The following is a 22,996-nucleotide window of genomic DNA, read 5'->3' as shown; positions in this document are numbered from 1 at the left end:
CCACCCCGAAGAAGACCAAGAAGATGACCCTGAAGGAGTTGACCAAGAGGACAAGGAACAAGAAGACAACCACCAAGATACAGAAGAACAAGAGACAGAAAACCAAGAAGCAGAAGTACAAGAAGCTGCAGAACAAAAAGCGGAAGAACATTAAGCATAAGACTAAAAATCAGAGCTAAAGATATTATCTAAATTATAAGCAGAAGAGGACTATGCAGTGTATGGGGGTGAGTCCGTTCCTCCTCGTTTTGCCCCTGGAAAAGACCTGCTGCTGCAGGCCAAACTGAACGCGGACAAATCCTGTTGTAAATCTTTTGTGACGGGCAGAACGAAAGGTGTAATGTTCAAACTTTTATAGATAACAACTACAGGAATGCCTGTCACAAATAAGAATATGATGAAGAAGAAGAATATGAAGAAGATGAAGAAGTAGAATGTGAAGAAGAATAATAGTTGAATAAGAAGAATATGAAGAATGTAAAACAAAAGAATAATACTAAGAAGGTGAAGAAGAAGAAGATGAAGAAGGTGAAGACGAAGTTGATGAAAAAGATGCTGATGCTGAGGATGATGAAGGAGAAAGTGTGGGAGAAGTAAAAAAGAAGGTGAAGAGCATGGAAGTAGTGAAACATAAATATCTGACAAAATATAAAAAAGCTTAACATAGTCAATATTTCCGTAACTCCGAACGTCTTAAAAAAAATATTAATTCCTGCTATTCCATTTGATTGGGCTAAACCTCTATGCCTTTATTGTCTCCCCCACCTCCCCCAATACATTCTACATTATTATTAGTTGTTTTCCTTCATGTAGAATTAACCTGCAAGGAAAGAAAGGGTTTATTTTTATTCCGATATTTCTGTCCCATTGACTTGCATTGGTTTCCGGTATCGGAATCGGCGATATCCGATACTTTTTGGGTATCGGTCCGATCCAATCCGATCCGATATTTCCCGATATCGGAAGGTATCGCTCAACACTACTAGCTAGGTAACATTTCAGTAAAACAGCGAGTGGTGGAGATTGTTCTTCACATTTTGTTATAAGTGGATTGGGAACATACAGTTATTGACGTACCTTTAGTTTTACACAAAATCTACCTAGTTACACAGCCAGAGGTGCAGAAGATTTGCAATAGAAAATGTGCACTGATACAGATGGAAGCATCCCTCACTCTTGACAAGCCCGTCTGGCTCTCTGAGCTTAGTGATTTGGGGCACAAAGGGCAACTGAGATAGAGACATGATTTCCTCTCACTGGGAACTGTGACAAGCTCCATTCACAGCCCAATCAATTAGTTTCCAGTATTGAGAATATTGGAATATTGCCAACACTACTCTCTGAAGCTTGCCAACAAAGCTTTTACATGGTAAAATACCTATTCCTTTTATATCATCCAAAATTATATTATCACCAGCTCTTCTTTTATAATCCAAATGATTTATTAATCTGATAGTGGAAACACAGATGTCAGATGGAGGAGGGGGCGTTCATTAAAGATAGCCTACATTGTCATTCCCAAAACTTTGGAAGCAATGCTGCTTCATACTAAAACGTTGTCATATTTTTGTTACATTATGCTGTATTTTCTCAAGATCATCATATAACAAACCAGGTTATGAGATGATCAAAGCAAGAACTGCGTCTACAGCATCTGCTTTTCCCTGACTTTGTGAAAAATATGAGTGTTTTGTAGGCCCCAGGACATCAGTACAAGATGGATATAGCATAAATGTCAGTTCACCTGTTGTCCCAATCACAAACTCCAGGTCCAATACATGTATCACTTGGGGTACAACAATGAGAAAAATCCAAAAATTTTAAAATACAGCATCAGGACCTATTCTATTATAAAGTCATCTTTATTGTATGCAGTTAAAAATCTTGATGTACATCATACAAAAAAATAAATAAGTTAAAACTAGCAAATGCGTTTCAGTCCTTAAACATTGATTATGTTCAAGTGAAAACGCTGGTTTTAGGCGTTTTTCAAGCGTATATGCTGCGGAATTTCCGCAGCGTAAACGCTTGAAAAGCGCATGTATATCCGCACCCCATGGTCCCCAATGGCATTCCGCAATGTCAATGCCCATGCTGCGGATTTTTCCGCAGCGTATATGCTGCGGTCAAAAATCCGCAGCATGTTCATTAATTTTGCGGAAGCGCAGCGGAATCAGTGTGCGGATGGTACCCAAGTCTGGATGAGAGAAGACTCTCATCCAGACCTGGGTACCAAAGAACCTGTAAAAAAAAATAATAAAATAAAGTTTATACTTATCTTCTGATGTTTTCCCTCCGTCGCGCTGTTGTCTGAAGGACCTGCCACGTCATTGAGTCATGTGACCCACCACATGACTCAATGACGTCACCGCAGGTCCTGCACACAACAGCGTGAGCCGCTCAAGACTCCGGACGGGGCAGAGAATGCATCAGAAGGTGAGTATAAACTTTATTTTTTTATTTTTTACCATTCAGAACAAGTTGTCAAGCACTTTTCCAAGTGATGCTTGGAGAAGTGCTTGATAACCCGCATGCGGAAATGCATGCAAAGACGCCTCACAAACGCTTCTACCTGGCGGGAAAACCGCATGTAATATCCGCATGCGATTTTCCCGCCAGGGAGAAGCGTAAAAAATATGCTTCAGGTCCGCAACGTGGGCACATAGCCTAAATCTATTGTATTTCCCATAATCACTTCCTCTAAACTCTAGCTCTCTCAACTTGACTTTTTATTAGTAACAGGTATATTGGAATTAAATAGAGATGAGTGGATGGGGCAAAATTTTAATTATTATTATTATTATTTATTATTATAGCGCCATTTATTCTATGGCGCTTTACATGTGAAAAGGGGTATACATTGCAAAAATAATTACGATAATCTTGAACAAAACGTGACGGCAACTGGTACAGGAGGAGCGAGGACCCTGCCCACGTGGGCTCACAATCTAATCACCTGTTTGTGCGGATTTTGCTGTGAAATTAGATTTCTAGAGCCATTTTTTTCCATGAATTTAATGTATGCTTTTCTGCTCTGAGGTATAATAATTTTAAGTAGTAAACAGCGCATAATAGATGTAAGATGTAAAAAATAAAAAAAATCCTAATATACATTTCCCTGGTCTCTCCAGTCCTCATCACATCTTCTGATCACCAGTCTGAGTGCTGACATTCTCGGGCCTCTCAAGTTGGGTTGGGACTTCCGGCTCTGATGAGGCAATGGAGGGTTCTGCGCAAGCGTGCAAAACGTCACAACATCATGATGTTACGACATGCACCATGATCTTGCGTGCACATGTGCAGATTCCTCATGGCTCTCATCAGAGTCCAAGTCTATATTGAGAGACCCAGAGATTTCAGTACTCACAGCGGTTATCAGAACATGCGTCGAGATCAAGACCAGGGTGGTGAGGAGCGGAGGGGTTGGAGAGTTTTTTTTTAACCTTTTGATAGCCAATTACAATTCAGCGGTCACCATTTTGCTGAATCTGTGCAGAAGTGAACTCACTTTCGGGGTCAGGGCTGATCTCTGCATTTCATGATCGACTGGTTTACTCCTTACAATGCACACTGACAATGTACTCTCTTGCCAACTCATCACTTCTCATCAAAGCCGGTGAGGGAGCACACTTCACTTTGCATTAAAAAGAATATTGCACAGTGACAAGGTCCTACTGAGCATAAATTGGAGCAGGCACTAGCCCAGCCCCTGAAACAGATGTCATTGATGACAGTTCATTTAAGGGATTCAGGGTGGAGACAGAGGTTGCAGCAATGACTCCAGCTCTGCCTTCTGATGTCCTCTTGTTTGAGTGTTCCAGCATGCATTGGGAACTCTCAAATAAAGCTTCATCATTCCGAAAGCTGGTAAAAAATACAGTTGTTAGGAATTTAGAGGGAATGGTAGTGAATTTTTTATTAAAGTATATTAGAAAAGAGATAAGAATATTACATTACATAGATAGTGACATGAGCGTGGTTAGTGGTCCCACTGGGCCACGAACCGAGGAGTGCCTGGAGGGGCATGACTAGGGGCCTCACCAGATCTGACCACGAATACATGGCGGAGGTGGCCCATGTGCTACTACAGGTCAGACCCCGGTCACAGCTGTTGACCCACACCGGGAAATGCAGGAACGGGCAGGTTTGGCTGGTATGCAGACAGGTGGGTACTGGCAGGCATGGCTGGTATGCAGACAGGTGGGTACTGGCAGGCACGGCTGGTATGCAGACAGGCGGGTGCAGGCAGGTATGGCTGGTATACAGACGGGCAATTACTGGCAGGTAGGAAAACAGGCTGGATAGGGACCAGTACAGACTGGGATGAGGAACAGAGCCGCAGGTGCGGAGGACAAGCAAAGCAGAGCAGAACCGCAGGTGCGGAGGACAAGCAGAGAAGAGCAGAGTAGAACTTCAGGTGCGGAGGACAAGCGGAGCAGAGCAGAGTAGAACCGTAGGTGTGGAGGACAAGCAGAGCAGAGTAGAATCGCAGGTGCGGAGGACAAGCAGAGCAGGGCAGAGTAGAGCAAAGCTGCAGATGCGGAGGGCAAGCGGAGCAGAGCAGAGCGGAACCGCAGGTGCGGAGGACAAGCAGAGCAGAGCGGAACCGCAGATGCGGAGGACAAGCAGAGCAGGGCAGAGCAGAGCAAAGCTGCAGGTGTGGAGCGCAAGCAGAGCAGAGCAGAACCACAGGTGCGGAGGACGAGCAGAGCAGAAGCGCAGGTGCAGAGGACAAGCAGAGCAGGGCAGAGCAGAGCAAAGCTGCAGATGCAGAGGGCAAGTGGAGCAGAGCAGAGCGGAACCGCAGGTGCAGAGGACAAGCAGAGCAGAGCGGAACCACAGGTGCAGGCAGACAGGACAGGGCTCTTTTCACATAGAACAGACTGGGAAACACGGGAAGATAACTAGAACACAGAAGGTAGAAATGGAGGCAGGGAAACAGGACAAGCAGAACCAGATACACACAAGGTACTTGCAATGAAGTAGCGAGTGGACACAAAACTCACAAACAGAAGTACAGAGACAACGAGTTGGAGTTAGGTACTGGTTCAGACACAGCAGGAAAAGGGAAGGATCGGACATAGAGACAAACAGGTAACACAATTCAGACAGGAACAAGATACAGGAATGATCCTGGGCATTCAGCCCCCAGGGTGGCGCAAATAGACTAGAAGTCACAGATACAGGAAATGGGCCTGGGTACTCCGCCCCCAGGGTGGCGGAAACAGACAAGATTCAGGACAGGACCTGGCAACTCAGTTGCACAGAACACACTGAAATAAAGTGTTGCTCAGGCACCTCCCACTGGGTGGAGGAGGTTTAAGTATCCAGTGACTCACAGCAATAGGCTGGGGACGCATTAGGACTGCGCACACTGTAGCTTTAAGAATCAGGAAGTAACAGCGCCACCGCCCTAAGCCAGCAGGCAAGAGACATGCACACAGCAAGCAGAGGAGTGCAGTGCACAGCCTGGACTGATAGGTAAGTGGGCGGTCTTGCAAGGTGGGAGATGGTAAGCCTTGACAGCACGCTGCCAGGGATGTTACAGATAGAGATTTAAGATTAAATCAGTTTTAGTTTCAGACCAACCCTTTAATGCTTATGCCTTTTACTTAGATACTATTATTTCCTGTCCTTGATTTCCCAAAATAAAAAAACCTTCTATTGCTGCACATGCCTTGCGCACATTCCTATGTGGCTCTATAGTTTGTTGTTGCATTGAGGTGAAAAACATTGAACTTCGTTCAGTGAATTGGAAAAAATTCATGCGCAGGACCGCTAGTCATAAAGTTAGCATGTTTACTACATAAAAGTTTATTGTGCAGGCACAAAAACAGATCTCGATAGAGTACATATTCACTGTTACCTTGGATACTATTCCACTATTTTACTCTAGGGTCTACGTTTCTATTACCATAGCTATAATAACAAGAATGACAAAATGTAACTATCCTGAACATTAAAAGTATCCAAATATGAATGTATGCTGTGAACATATGTATCTTATATCTGCACCTTTTAGTGATTAGCACTTTTGTGTAAATAAAGCACCAGTTAGTTTATTTATACCGTAATTGTACAATGTAAGTGAATAGTACCTATCATTAATTATTTGTATTTTGCATGGAAAACCCAAACCCCCCTGTAAATCCACTGAACTGAATTTACATCATATACTGTATGTAATATCTGGCTTGAGACCATCCCCTCTATTCTTACTTCGATCATTGGCTATTCAGTGGCCTCATGGATATTCTACTTACCAGCTTGCACCACCAAACAACAGTTGCCTCCGATTCCTCAGCCTTGGGAATCCCGTGCAAGTCCTCTAACCCTTGTAACTGTACAAAAGTTAAATGGAGAAGACCAGGGCAACCTCTTTGATCTGGAAAACAGAGTATCTAGCACCAAGTCATGGTAGCCATCTTTATAGCTGTTACTTGTCCATGAACAGTGTCAACGTAACACCATATATCAGTAGTGCTTTAATTTCAGCTTAGCATGACTGGGAGTAGTCTGATGTTACAGATAAAACCAATACAACCCTAACAATTCTCACACCACTGCATCATCAAGTTTTAGTTGAGAAAGGACATCTTTTCTGTAATTAAAAATGTATGAATAAGATTTTCTCTATGAAGATGCAAAAAAAACTGCATTGATATTTTTCCTAAAAACGTACATGGAAACACACTTTGTCATTCCGACAATTTAAACCTCTCAACACACAGTACATTTCTGTTTGGGGGCTATTGTAAGGTATGTCATGTTTAGGGTTAACATCCACACTGCAGATTTTGTTGCAGATATTTCTGCAACTGAAAATTGGCTTCATTCATCTAAATGGGGTTGCTTAAGATAAATGGGACAGTTGCACAACTTTCTAGGACCAAGTCCACAGCATGTAATTTTACTCTTAAGCCAAATTCATACATAAATGAAAAATGGTCGGTGTATGGACCGTAATGTATGAACTGCCCATGGATCTTCCAATCTGAACTCAACAGCCTAAGAGGTTGTTGTGTTTAGGTCCATAGACCTGTGGCCAATTATTACATCCTGGTTCTTACAAGAATTGTGTTTCATGACGTCTGAATACAGCCATAGGTTGGAAATAAACATACAGTGTCTTATGAAGTTATAAAGCAAAACCTAATAGTGTATTCAAAAGAATCAGGAAATAAGAAAGCATATCAATATCTGGTTTGGCTAAAGAAGAGCGCTTCATATAATTTTCCACCTCAATTTTAATAAAAAAAACTGGACCAAAAACTGTAGTTGCAAGTGTAACATGTTTTTTAGCTGTTGGTGCAGATTATTGCACATAGGCCGGAAGTATGCAAGCATTGTTTATAGGTAAAAGCAAGAAAGAGTACATATAAAAATTGCAGTGTTGATTCAGGGTGGATGCAAAAAAAAGAAAAGGGTAGATAAAGAAGTAAAGGTGTAATGAAAAGACAAATATCGGCTGATATATATTTAGCATACAATTCTTTAAAGGGAACCAGTCACCTGAAAAAATGCTATTAACCTGCAGCTATGGGGTTAATGTGCAGGTTAATAGTGTTAGTAATAGGTATGAGCGAACCCAAACTGTAAAGTTTGGGGTTCGCACCAGACTCTTAGTGTCCGGGGCTGAATTTTGAACACGGACTTCTCCCGGAATCAGCAAGCTTTTAGGCTGTGGGCACTTCCGCAGCCATCACAGCCATGACAAATATTGGCATGACTGTGATTGGCCGGCGCAACATGTGACTCGTCCTGTATGAACATTGGATCATGGTTGGCGCTGCCATTGTGCTGTGATTAGCGTAGGGATGTGTGTAAAATAAATAAATAATTAAAAAAAACAATGTGGGGTTCCCATATTTTTAGGGAAAACAGACAGCTGTGGGCTGTTCTTATTATGATGGGAAGGGGCCAATAGCCATGGATATACGCAGCCTATTAATAAGCAGACCAAAATAACCAAATGGAGATTTTTTATAACAATTAACAATTCTTTTTTTCAAACATGATTAAAAACAATGAACAGTAAAAAAGCATGAGGTATCACAATGATGGGCATCAAGTGGCATGACCATTTAAATGATAATTTATTTTTACTAATTGTAAGACAGTTTACATAGCTAAAGTACTTAGTGGTTAATGCTAAAGACACATTATAATGGTGCCAACAAGTGGTGAAAAATTTTTTTTTATTAGTAAACAGCTGTCATTTATTTAAATAACAGACATGGAAAGCAATGTTGTTTTACCACACATTTTATGCACCTTAGTCTAAAAAGTATTAATTTCCAAGAGAGCTTGTAGACTGTCCCACCGATGGTGTAACATGGGCATTAAAGTCAGTAAATCTAAAAAAGACTTAAATCACAGTGACATCATGATTCATCTATGCCCAGGAGACACCATCAAAACAAACATGTCCACATTAATTGTAATATCATAGTTACCCAAGTGGGGAAAGAAGACCAGTCAGCCACAAAGAAATAGCCCCTTCTTACAACATGTGACTCTACCTATATAAACATTGGATCATGGGTGGCGCTGCCATTGTGCTGTGATTAGCGTAGGGATGTGTGTAAAATAAATAAATAATTTAAAAAAACGACATGAGGTCCCCATATTTTTAGGGAAAGAAGACAACTGTGAGCTGGTCTTATTATGCTGGGAAGGGGCCAATATCCATGGATCTACCCAGCCCATTAATAATGAAAAACCGCGAACATGAGCATAAACGGCATAAAACAGCAAAGTTTATTAATCAATTAAAAATGTACAAAAAATGATACAAAGCATGTATAGATCCATATAAATATTTGGACAATGGGTGAATATTGGATCGAAAGGGAAAAAGCCCCCGTAACATCTTCAGGACCTCTCCTATAAATGTATTACAGGGTATAATATGTCCAGATGAAATCCACAGGGGGAGGAGTAGAGAAGGAAAAAAGGAGAGGAGGAGAAAAAAAGGGGGCAAAGAGAAGAACATACAGAGGGTGGAATCAAAGGGAGAGTATCAAATCACAGTCAGATACACGGAGTAAGATAGCCCTTACATATAATTCCGAAATGGGAGATCGTAATAAAGAGTAAATCAGGGCACTCACCGAGCTGATTGATACCTCTCACCAATGTGTAGGGCACAGAGAGGCGAACGATGGACATCCACCAGGGGCCTCGACGCGCGTTTCGCCTGTAGCTTTGTCAAGAGGCACGTAGTGCATGGTAGATAAGGGCCTAGATATATAGGACCTTAAGAGGTCATGTGAGCGATCATGTGATCGCTTTCATCTGGCTGTCACGAGGGCCGGCCGTTTGGGCGCATGCGCCGGGGTCACGGTGGTATCAGCAGTCGCGCGCCATCCATCATGGCACGCGCACATACCGGAAGTGTCAAATGACAACATCCGGGGGTGCATCGTTGCCATAGAGATGGACGTGCGCAGATGCCGGCCGCGATTCGCCCACCCATGCGCACCGCCGGCCATCGTAGCAATGCCACAGTGTGTCCCTTGCAAGGATGTGGGGTGTAGGTAATGCGACCAGTACCAAAGAAAAAAGGGAAAAGTATCCAAGCAGCATAGAAAAGAAAAGGAAGGGGATGTAGAGACAGAAATATATGATAAGAAGAATAGTTGTTATACAAATTAGTAGAACAAAATACATGATCACATATAGATGAATATGAGAATTATATATAAAGAGAGAATTTTCTTATACGTTGCAGAGAGATAATACGAAACAATCTTCTTAAGAGAAAGTCTCAATTCCCGTTCCGTCATCATGTGGAGGTAATATACAGGATGACGGATCCAATGAAACGCATATGGAGTGCTGAGGACAGTAGTCAGGAAGCTTCTAAAAATAGAAAAAAATACAGAAATAAATTTAAGAACACACAAACAGAACAATGAGTAAAACCAAAAGGGGGGATGTTTAACCCCTAGGAAAAAACCTCAAGGGGGAAAGAGAAAATGCCCCGGGGCACGGGGAGCGAAGCATACCCAAGGGTCAAGTCAGGCGCAAAAGACGCTCATGTGGAAACCAAGATATGGAAAACGCCAGCTACCCAAACAGAACATCTCCATAAAAATTTATGGAAATAGATTGAGAAATGGAAAATTAAAATATAAGAAGAAGGGGAGATCATAGAAATGAGGAAAAACCAAGATGTTCGTTAAGCCCCCGTGGTGAGAGAGTATCAAGGGTGGTGATCCACCTGGCTTCCTTTTGTGCCAAGAGGCGTTTGGCGTTCCCTCCCCGGGAGCCCAAGTGTACCACGTCAATGCCACAAACCCTCAAAGACCGAGGGTCACAATTATGGGCAGAATTAAAGTGTTGTGGTAAAGTCTTGAGCTCCCAGGGATCAGGGATCGCCCTAGCCGCAATAATGTCCCTAACATGCTCGCGAACTCTGACTCTCAGCTCCCTAGATGTGAGACCTACATAGATAAGTCCACAGCCACATGTAGCATGGTAAATCACATGTGTGGTGCTGCAAGAGATATGGTGGCGGATGTTAAAGTTACGAGAGCCATCAGAGTTCGCAAACATGGTAGTACGTGGGACATTAGTGCAGGCGGCACAATGGCCGCAAGGAAAGGTCCCCAAGGTGGGACCACGGGAGCCAAACGGGTTTCACCCACAGGGAAGGTAGTGACTGGAAACCAGAAGATCTGCTAGGGTATTGGAACGTCGAGGAGTCATGCATGGAGACTCCCCAATATATTCCCTCAGGGAGGGCTCCGTGCCCAATATATCCCAATGTTGGGAGAGGATACGCCGCACCCCACACCACTCAGAGTTATGTGTGGAGATGAAGCGAATCCTCTCCAGACTTTTCCATTTATCAGAGGGAGGGGGATGGATGAGGTGGTCGCGGGGAGTGTTCTGAGCCCTCCTATAGCCGCGGCCGATACATCGATTGCTGTATCCCCTGCATTTGAAACGTTCAGCCAAATCAGAGGCACGTTTCTCAAATTTAAGATTGGTCGAGCAAATCCGCCTCACCCTGAGGAACTGTCCGATCGGGACGGCCCTGATAGTAGAGGAGTCATGTGCTGATGTAGCGTGGATGAGAGACTTCACAGCAGTGGGTTTCCTAAACAGATCAGTTTGGACACGACATTCAGTATCCACTTCTAAAGTGATGTCCAAAAAATCAATCTGTCTAGAGCTATACTTATAGGAAAGCCTCACTGCACGATTGTTTGAATTCAGTATTAGTGTTGAGCCACCCCCGTAGTGTTCGAGTTCGGTTCGGTTCGTCGAACACCCGTGTGTTCGCCGAACTGTTCGTCGAACTGTTCGTCGAACACCTTCGAACACCGTTAAAACCAATGGCAGGCAAACAAAAACACATAGAAACACATAGAAAACACCTTCAAAGGTGTCCAAAAGCTGACAAACTGCTCAGAAGACATAACTAACACATGGAAAAGTGACAAGTACATATAGTCATGCGAAAATAAAAGAGGTGGAGGAGTAAAAGGAGGGGGAGACACAGATATAGGCATGTCATGCCCTTCTAAAATCCAAAAAGTGAGAAGCCGACACGGCCAGTCCGCTCCTGCCCGTGCCACCTCCGTGTCGCCGGGTTTGTGCCAGAGCCGCGGTGAACCCTGACGGCCAGCCCCCCTCTCCCAATACTGGTGCCTGTCCGCTGGTGGGTCGAGCGAGCCCCCCTGTGGTGGAGGCAGCTCTAAGCTTTTTAATTTAAATTGTCTCTCTAATTTGAATGAATACACTTTAAATCCATTTACAAGGATCTATTGGAGGGCAAGTCTCATGCCAGCAGCCGCGGTAATTCCAGCTCCAGTAGCGTCCACTAAAGCTGCTGCAGTTAAAAAGCTTTTATAAGGATCGAGCTCGGCTGTCCACCGCAAGGCATCCTAGTGCCAGTCCCAGCCCCTATGCCTTGGGGTGCCTCCTGATGCTCTTCGCTAAGTATCCCATGGTCCCGAAGCATTTCCTTTGAAAAAATTAAGTGTCTAAACTACAGGTGGTGCAGCTTGCTTAACAGCCGGGATAATCCGCTCACTAGCAGACACTGCTACTAGGCACAAAGTATTTCCTGGGCTAGATGCAGTTAAAAATATGTAATTAGATACTCTCGTTGGATGCTGAGAAAGCATTCCATAGAGTCTCCTGGCACGCCATATATGATTCTCTTAAAAAGCTTGGGGTAGGGGTCCAGGGGACCCTTTTATAGCCAAAATCACGGCCCTGTATCGCAATACGTCACCTAGGCTGAAGATAAATGGAACTGTAGCACCCTGAGGGCTCGGTTGCTACAGACGTATTGCACCTCACCCAGAGGTGTGATATCTCACTCTCAGGTAAGGATGGAGTGTGGATCAGGACCCGACACCTGCATGCATTACACCACATTGCCGTGGGGCAGGGCGACCAATATGCCCCTGAGATGGGCACGACAGTCCCTGTCCCTGGCTGGAGTGGGGGGAGGGAACACTGAGGAAGGGGAACCCTGTAGTGCAGGAGCAGGGAGGAAGCAGTTCCTGGGTGCATTGAGAAGGGAGTATAAAAGGTGGGCACCATCTTAGTTCAGTGCAGAGAAGTCTGAGCAGAAGTGGCAGGGAGCAGGGGCTCTGCATGAGCTCTGCTCCGGAGGCGGGCCTAGTAACAGAGGCCCAGGCCTGGAAGAGGGAGAAGGAAGGAAGAGGAGCGGAGAAGGCTCCAGGAACGAGGAATGAAGGGATCCCAGGGGTGCGGACGGGCGAGTCGCCACCGCACGCCCGAATCCACCTGCGTGGAGGGGTCAGGCCAAAGGGGGAGACCGGTCCCCGAACTAGTGGAGGCAGGAAACGACCCTCAGCTAGAAACCGGAGGCTCTGACATTTTATGTGGCGCAGCCCCTCGCTACACCCGCTAGGAAGGCACCACATAGGGTCAGGGAAACTGGTGCCAAGTTTACCAAGAGGAGGCCCGAGGCAACCGGACAGAAGTGTTGGTAAGAAAGGCCAGACAAAGGACACACAAAGGGGGTCCTGTGAAGTGCTCCAAAGTTATCTGGGAGTTGTCTGAGCCCCTCACCTGGTGAGCACAGTACGACGTGGGCAGCAGTTACCTGCAGACGAGGTCTGGATAATAAGAACTGTGAGTAAAGGCCCTGAACTGCATCACTGACTCCGTGTCGTTACTGCTGCTGCCCTGCACCATCACCCCCATCCTCCGCATACACTGCCCTGAGGCTATACTCCTCCCGTGGGGAGTTATGCTACGCTCTGCTGCACCCACAACACCAGCCTCAGTGGTCTGCCCTGTAGCGGCGGTTCACTCTGACCGCAATCCACGGGTGGCGTAGTCGGACATTTAAACATGAAAACCACATAAATAGTTCCGCCACTGGTTTGACCGCCCTGAGCCACGGAACTGGGTCGCCGCCACGAAGACTACAACCACCAGCATCCACCAAAAAGGGTCCGGCTCCGGGTGTCCCAAGGCCCAGGGGGTGCGTCAGAACATTTTCATCACCTTTCACAATCACCAATGGGACAAGGCAGTGATGTCCTCTGTCCCCTCTCTTATACATCCTAGTGACGGAGCACCTGCTCTCATCAATTCGCCATAACCCCAATATTAGGTGGATTGAGGTGGGAGGCACCGAGTACAAGTGCTCTCTATTTGCTGATGATGTCCTAGTATATATCACTCAATCACATATATCCATCCATGCTGTTATGGCTGAAATAGATCACTTTGTTACATGGTAAAATTTTAAAATCAATGCAGCGAAGTCTGAGGCCCTCGATGTTTCCCTTCCCAAATCCATATAGGATTCCATCCAGTCCAACTTTCCCTTTGCCTGGCCCTCACATTGTATCAAATACTTAGGAATTCCTATTCATAGAGACCTCTCCCATCTATGTTATCTTAATTTTGGGCCCTTTATTGAACAACTCCATACAGACCACGGTTGGCAAGTTAGAACTGTAAGATTCACTACGTGAACCACTGGTGTTTTGTGGAAAAGCACATGTACACTGCGTTCCAAATTATTATACAAAAAGTGTTTAGGAGTGATAAGGGAAGAATTTGTTTGTTTGTCAGTTAAACTCATTGATGGTGATGTGTGTCAGGGCTCTTTATATCACTGTAAGCAATTGCAGACACCTGTGCTAATTAGTTTGGCAGGTGTGTCCAATGAAAGGCAAGACTACTTAAGAAGGCTGTCTCACATTATTAAGCAGCCTACATTTTCTGTCAAAATGGGAAAGAAAAAGGATGTGTCGGCTGCTGAGAAGCAACAAATTGTGGAGTGTTTAGGTCAAGGCATGACTACAATCAACATTGTGCGATGATCAGGATGAAGTGTCTTGGCAATCAAGAAGTATGTAGCTGATTCACAGTACACACGTGTGCGTGCTGATAAGGGCAAATTGAGGACTCTTTCCTACAGGCAATTACGTCAGGTTGAAAGAGCAGCGGCAAAAAAGCCTTGTCATAGCAGCAGACAAGTTTTTGAAGCTGCTTGTGCCTCCAACGTCCCCCGAACAACAAGATGCAGGGTCCTTCAGAGGTTTGCAGCTGTGCATGCGCCATCCTGTCGACCTCCTCTATCCACTTCACACAAGCAGAAACGGCTCCAGTGGGCCAAACATTACATGAAGATTGATTTCAAAACTGTTTTGTTCACGGATGAGTGCCGTGCAGCGCTCGATGGTCCAGATGGATGGAGTGGAGGATGGCTGGTTGATGGACACCCCACGCAAACACGGCTACAGCGCCAACAAGGAGGAGGTGGAGTAATGTTTTGGGCTGGAATCATGGGGAGAGAGATTGTCGGCCCCTTTAGGATCCCTGAAGGCGCTAAAGATGAACTCCATAATGTATGTGGATTTTCTCAAACAGCACTTCCTGCCATGGTTCAAGAAGAAGAACCGTGTATTTCACAGCAAGATCATTTTTCTGCATGATAATGCACCATCTCATGCTGCACATAAAACATCTGCATCTCTGGCTGATATGGGCATAAAAGGGGACAAACTTATGGTGTGACCCCCATGCTCCCCTGACCTCTACCCCATTCAGAACCTTTGGAGCATCATTAAAAGGAGTGTCTATGATGGCGGGAGGCAGTTCACATCTAAGCAACAGCTCTGGGAGGGTATTCTGTCCTCATGCAAAACAATTGAAGCAGAAACCATCCAAAACCTGACAAATTCAATGGACGAGAGAGTTCAGAAGCTCCTTTCGAACAAGGGGTCCTATGTGAAAATGTAACATCACCTAGAATAAAGTTTTGAGTTGAAAACTGTTTGATTTCAGTTTCTAACAACCTGCTAATGCTTATAATTTCAAAAATGACCATTTTTTTGGTCTTTATTAAAATGAAAAGGTTGATCGAAAAGTTTGGGGGATCTAAGAGTGTGGCAACCCAGTAGTCATGATTACTTCGAATTCTGACAATATGAGGGTCATGCTGCAGGTAGTGCAGCAAGAAGGCACTTATGTGCCTTGCGCATCTCGGAGCCCCAAAATTATTTTCCGGGCTAGATGCAGCTAAAAATTATTTTTAATTTTAAATCTGGTGAAGCTTTAGTATAGATGGCCTAATAGGATCAGTGCTGCACACTGCTACAAAGCCCAAATTATTTTCCAGTCAAGATACAGATAAACATGATTAGTAATTTGAAAGCTTAAAACGGTTGGTAGGGTGATTTTAACCAATCATCAAGCTTTTACTCTCCCCAGGATGACACAGGGGTAGAAAAGTCGTTTCGGATCCATGATTTGTTCATCTTTATGAACGTGAGTCTGTCTACATTATCAGTGGAGAGCCGCGTGCGCTTATCTGTCAGCACACCACCAGCAGCGCTGAACACACGTTCAGACAGAACGCTGGCTGCGGGGCATGACAAGATCTCCAAGGCGTAAGTGGCTAGCTCCGGCCATTTATCCAGATTGGAAGCCCAAAAAGAGCAAGGGTCCAGTGACACAGTCGTGGCTTCAATGTTTACTTGGAGATACTCCTGTACCATCGTCTCTAGGTGTTGACTATGTGTCAGACTTCTTGTCTCCTGTGGCCTTGCAAAGGATGGGCTAAAAAAGTGGTGAAATGATTCCGCAAAATTGATGTTACCAGCAGATACTGTGGTTCTGTTACGGTTTGAGTGCTGAACACTTGACGGTCCCACGGTTGGCAAGTTGGAACTGTGAGATTCACTACGTGCACCACTGGTATTTTGTGGAAAAGCACATGTAAGATTCTGCAACAGTCTCTGCTGATACTCCTGCATGCGTGCATCCCTTTCTATGGCAGGAATAATTTCTGCAAATTTACCTTTGTACTGGGGATCTAACAGTGTGGCAACCCAGTAGTCAGGATTATTTCTAATTCTCACAATTCGAGGGTCATGTTGCAGGTAGTGCAGCAAAAAGGCACTCATGTGTGTTGCGCATCCAGGAGCACCAAGTCCCTGTTGTGTTGGTGGCGAGGTAACAATCATGCTTCCTTCCTCTGTCCTCTCCCCCCAACCTCGCACAACAGAAATGTGATCAAGGTCTCCCTCATCTGATGAGTCTTCCATCAGTTCGTCCTCCACTTCTTCCTGGGCTCCTGCATCTTCCTCACTAGTTTGGCTGCTACCATGCGCCCTGGTAAAACCATCTCCCCCACCCTCACATGCCTGCCGCCTTGGTGCTGCCGACCGTCTGGACCTTGCAGATGTTAGCCTTTCCGCATACAACTCCTCCTCCTCTACTTCCTCCACCTCCTCTTGTGCCACCACCTGACTCCGAATTCTGTTTAACATGTGCTCCAGCATGTAAATCACCGGAATAGTCATGCTGATAATGGCATCGTCAGCACTAAACATCTTCGTCGCCATTTCAAAACTGTGCAGAAGGGTGCATAGGTCCCTGATCTGAGACCACTCCTCCAGCGTGATTTGCCCCAGCTCTGGATCTCGTGGCCCAGGCTATACGTCAGAACGTATTGCACCAGGGCTTGTTGGTGCTGCCACAGTCGCTGCAACATGTGCAGAGTTGAATTCCACCGGGTAGGCACATCGCATTTTAGCCGGTGAAGTGGCAGGCCCAACGACTTCTGTAGAGATGTAAGTCGCTGAGCTGCGGGATGCGAACGGCGGAAGTGAGCACACAGCGACCGTGCCCTCTGCAGAAGGCCATCTAGTCTGGGATAGTGGGCTAAAAATTGCTGGACAACCAGGTTCAACACGTGAGCCATACAAGGCACGTGTGTGACATTGCCCCGGCGAAGGGCCGCACCCAGGTTTGCAGCATTGTCGCACACGGCCTTCCCTGGTTTCAGTTCCAGTGGAGACAACCATTCATGAAATTGGTTCTCCAGAGCTGACCACAACTCCTCAGCTGTGTGACTCACATTTCCCAGACATTTCAATGTAAAAACCGCCTGATGACGTTGAGCCCTACTGCCAGCATAGTAAGGAGGTGTGCAGGATCCCTTCTGCACAGTTAGAAAGCTTGTGGCATGACCAGACAGGCTTTGGGTGCAGGTGGAAGACCGAGAGGAGGTTGAGAAGGCAGAAGCAGTGGAGGAACTTTGACATAAAGAGGATTGACGCACAACTCGTGGGGACGGCAAGACTTGGACAGCAGCCCCTTGTCCTGCTGTCACCATAGTTACCCAGTGCCCAGTCAGCGACATGTAACGCCCCTGTCCATGCCTACTCGTCCAAGTGTCTGTGGTGAAATGCACCCTGTCACACACAGAGTTTCTCAAAGAAGCGGTGATGTTGTGTGCGACATGCTGGTGGAGCGCAGGCACACCTTTCTTTGAGAAGTAGTGCCGACTGGGCATCTGGTACTGGGGCACTGCGACGGACATAAGGTCTCAAAAATCCTCTGTGTCCACCAGGCGGAAAGGCAGCATTTCTGTAGCCAAGAGCTTGCAGATGGTGAAATTCAACCTCTTAGCTTTCTCATGGCTAGGAGGAAATGGTCTTTTACTTGTCCACATCTGAGGGACCGAGGGCTGGCTATTGTGCTTAGACGGGGTTGATAAGGGTGTTCCCGGCAAACTGCCGGTCTGTGAGGAAGATGCAGGCGGACATGTTAGGTTGCCTTGATCCAAAGGTGGTGCTATCGATGTCGGACAGCGCTCAACACCAGCTGGTGTTACCACCTCCAAAGAAAATGATGACCTGCCAATCACGCTGGCTGTTGCGGGTAAAGAGGTGGCAGGTCTGCGCCCCAAAACAGGTTCATGCATGAAGTACTCAAACTATGTATTTTTTGGCCTCTACTTAGCTTTTGCTGACAAATGTTACAGATAACACGAGTTGGGTCATCTTTATCGATCTGAAAAAATGCCCAGGCTATCCAAGGCTTAGCACCCATGCGACCTGAAGAGCCACCACGACTTGTGGTGAGAGGCAGAGTTGTGTTTGAGGATGCAGTTGTTGACGTGCTTCCAGTACTACGTCTCTGTCCAGGAAGGCGCAACCTGACCTCGTCGTCACTAGCATCTTCCTCCACCTCCTCTGCTGACCTCATCTCTTGGCTGACTGTGGGTTGACAGTAAGTGGGATCTCCGACCTCATCATCATCACCCTGTGCGTTATCACACCCGTCGTCCTCAGAGCCAACCTGTTCCTGCCCTGACAAAAAAATAAAGTTGTCGCTCCAATCAGGTATTTGAGTCTTATCATCGTCTTCCTCATTGTCTCCACCAACAGGAGTTACAGTTTGGGAATGAGTGTCTACATTATGGTCAGAACCTTCTGCGTCTGGTCCTGGATCCGACTCATAAAGATTCTGGGCATCAGTGCAGATCATTTCCTCGTCTGGATTCACAGAAGCGCTGGAGTCGACCTCTGATTCCCAGGCTATAGTATGAGTAAACAGCTCTGCAGACTCAACCATCTGTTCTACCTCATACTCAGACGGGCAGCTGGAGATTTGGGAGCTGTGAGGAAGCAAGTGCGATTTGGGTGACACCTTTGAGGACTGGAGTATTTGTGATGTTGAAGTTGATGTGGAGGAGAGCCCACTTAAAGGAGCACTTGATATCCGTTGAAGCACCTGCTGTTTTTGTGCCTCATCTGGAATTTGTAGCGATTGGCGTGGCCGTAAGAAAGGGATCTTATCACATTGTCCGCTAAAAGAAGTAGACATTTTAGTTTGGCTGGAAGATGGTCTTTCTTCTGCAGATGTTACTGTTGCTTTAACAACTACCCCACGGACACAACCTTTTTTCCCCGTCCCAACACGCCTATTCCCCTTTCCACCAGCAGCAGGCCTTTTTCCACTCATTTTGGTGGTTAACTAATTCACAACTCTGGAGTTGTTTGCACAAAAAAACAATGGATGGTAACCGAGCAGAGCTGAGTGGCCAAACTGTGGTATTAGGCCAAAACTATTGGCTGGGTTAGATGCAGAAAAAAATTATTTTGAATTTGCAACCTGATGGAGGTCAGTATAGATGGACTAATACAAACAGTCCCACACACTGCTAGAAGCCCAAATATTTTTTCAGAGGTACTGTAGATGCAGATAAAAATTATTTTTAATTTGCAACCTGATGGAGGTCAGTATAGATGGACTAATAGACCAAGTCCCACACACTGCTAGAAGCCCAAATATTTTTTCAGAGCTAGATGCAGAAAAAAATTATTTTTAATTTGCAACCTGATGGAGGTCAGTATAGATGGACTAATAGACAAAGTCCCACACACCGCTAGAAGCCCAACTATTTTTTCAGAGCTAGATGCAGAAAAAAATTATATTCAATTTGCAACCTGCTGGAGGTCAGTATAGAAGGACTAATAGAACAAGTCCCACACACTGCTAGAAGCCCAAATATTTTTTCAGAGCTAAATGAAGAAAAAAATTATTTTTAGTTTGCAACCTGATGGAGGTCAGTATAGATGGACTAATAGACCAAGTCCCACACACTGCTAGAAGCCCAAATATTTTTTCAGAGCTAGATGCAGAAAAAAATTATTTTTAATTTGCAACCTGATGGAGGTCAGTATAGATGGACTAATAGACCAAGTCCCACACACCGCTAGAAGCCCAAATATTTTTTCAGAGCTAGATGCAGAAAAAAATTATTTTTAATTTGCAACCTGATGGAGGTCAGTATAGATGGACTAATAGACCAAGTCCCACACACTGCTAGAAGCCCAAATATTTTTTCAGAGCTAGATGCAGAAAAAAATTATTTTTAATTTGCAACCTGATGGAGGTCAGTATAGATGGACTAATAGACCAAGTCCCACACACCGCTAGAAGCCCAACTATTTTTTCAGAGCTAGATGCAGAAAAAAATTATATTCAATTTGCAACCTGCTGGAGGTCAGTATAGAAGGACTAATAGAACAAGTCCCACACACTGCTAGAAGCCCAAATATTTTTTCAGAGCTAAATGAAGAAAAAAATTATTTTTAATTTGCAACCTGATGGAGGTCAGTATAGATGGACTAATAGACCAAGTCCCACACACTGCTAGAAGCCCAAATATTTTTTCAGAGCTAGATGCAGAAAAAAATTTTATTCAGTTTGCAACCTGATGGAGGTCAGTATAGATGGACTAATAGAATGATGCTATGCCCAAAAGATTTTACTTCACTAGGTGCAGTAAAAAAATTGGTATTCTATACACAGGTGTTATATCTTGCAACACAGATAGGCTACTCCACTGACTAACACACTCTGCAATAGGCCAAAAAGGATTAGCTTTGCTAGATTCAGCCAAATGCTGTGAAAAAAACTTGCACAGCACTGACACAGACCTGCCTGGCAAAAACTGATAGGAACTCATGTAACCTAGTGCTGAAAAGGACTCCAATTACAAGTAGTCTTTACTCCCACAACCTATCTATTTAAGAGCACAGACCTCCCTGATAAAAGTCGTAGGAAATGCTGTAACCTAGTCCTTAAAAGGACTGCAATCACAACTATTCCCTACTCCCAAGCTATCTGTATATTTGTGCGAAAATTGGCTTGAAATTAACAAGGTATAGCGCACACAGCAACAGCGGTGCCTTCTAACACGCAGCTGCAGCAGTGAGAAAATGGTGGCGACGGGGAAAATGGCTTGGTCTTATAGGGCAAGGACATGTGACATACACTGCCAATGACACATGCCCTTGCTTGTGTGAAAAAAAGCACTTCGCTCCGTGTGTGCGCTGCTGATAGGCTGACAGATTGCACCTCCCCACTGCAAATGCGGGAAAGAGAAAAAAAATGGAGATCTTCATTGTTCCTGCAGAGATCCATCCCCTGCCCCTCCCCCCACCCCGCTGTACACTCAAACTGCGTATTAACATTAATTTTCATCATTACTGAGAAAAAATCCAGTTATGATTTTGGTGCACGAACAGTTATCGAACATAACCTCGAACAGCCGAATTTTTCTCAAATTGTTCGTGTTCGCCGAACGGCTCGAACACCGCCCAAAACAGCTCGAATTTGAGATTGGCGAACAGTTCGAGTAGAACAACGCTCATCTCTATTCAGTATAGCCATGAAATTCTCGAGCTCCCTGATAGTCCCCTGCCAGAAGAATAGGATATCATCTATGTATCTCATCCACGACACGACATGGTCCACGCCCCGTATCCCCTCATCACCAAAGATCTCCCTCTCCCATGCGCCCAGGAAGAGATTGGCGTACGAGGGGGCACAGGCCGCCCCCATTGCCGTGCCGCGTGTCTATAGCTGTTAATTGTCCATGAACAGTGTCAACGTAACACCATATATCATTAGTGCTTTAATTTCAGCTTAGCATGACTGGGAGTAGTCTGATTTTACAGATAAAACCAATTCAACCCTAACAATTCTCACACCACTGCATCATCAAGTTTTAGTTGAGAAAGGACATCTCTTCTGTAATTAAAAATGTATGAATAAGATTTTCTCTATGAAGATGCAACAAAAACTGCATTGATATTTTTCCTAAAAACGTATATGGAAACACACTTTGTCATTCCGACAATTTAAACCTCTCAACACACAGTACATTTCTGTTTGGGTGCTCTTGTAAGGTATGTCATGTTTAGGGTTAACACCCACACTGCTGATTTTGTTGCAGATATTTATGCAACTGAAAATTGGCTTCATTCATCTAAATGGGGTTGCTTAAGATAAATGGGACAGCATGTAATTTTACTCTTAAGCCAAATTCATACATAAATGAAAAATGGTCGGTGTATGGACCGTAATGTATGAACTGCTCATGGATCTTCCAATCTGAACTCAACAGCCTAAGAGGTTGTTGTGTTTAGGTCCATAGACCTGTGGCCAATTATTACATCCTGGTTCTTACATGAATTGTGTTTCATGACGTCTGAATACAGCCATAGGTTGGAAATAAACATACAGTGTCTTATGAAGTTATAAAGCAAAACCTAATAGTGTATTCAAAAGAATCAGGAAATAAGAAAGAATATCAATATCTGGTTTGGCTAAAGAAGAGCGCTTCGTATAATTTTCCACCTCAATTTTAATAAAAAAAACTGGACCAAAAACTGTAGTTGCAAGTGTAACATGTTTTTTAGCTGTTGGTGCAGATTATTGCACATAGGCCGGAAGTATGCAAGCATTGTTTTTAGGTAAAAGCAAGAAAGAGTACATATAAAAATTGCAGTGTTGATTCAGGGTGGATGCAAAAAAAAAGGAAAGGGTAGATAAAGAAGTAAAGGTGTAATGAAAAGACAAATATCGGATGATATATATTTAGCATACAATTCTTTAAGGGGAACCAGTCACCTGAAAAAATGCTATTAACCTGCAGCTATGGGGTTAATCTGCAGGTTAATAGTGTTAATAATAGGTATGAGCGAACCCAAACTGTAAAGGACTTCTCCCGGAATCAGCAAGCTTTTAGGCTGTGGGCACTTCCGCAGCCATCACAGCCATGACAAATATTGGCATGACTGTGATTGGCCGGCACAACATGTGACTCATCCTGTATGAACATTGGATCATGGTTGGCGCTGCCATTGTGCTGTGATTAGCGTAGGGATGTGTGTAAAATAAATAA

The sequence above is a fragment of the Phyllobates terribilis genome, unplaced genomic scaffold, assembly GCF_046119375.1.
Source record: "Phyllobates terribilis strain yellow unplaced genomic scaffold, ASM4611937v1 Scaffold_2__4_contigs__length_985480577, whole genome shotgun sequence".
NCBI classification, from domain to species: Eukaryota; Metazoa; Chordata; class Amphibia; order Anura; family Dendrobatidae; genus Phyllobates; species Phyllobates terribilis.
This window is presented reverse-complemented; position numbering follows the sequence as displayed.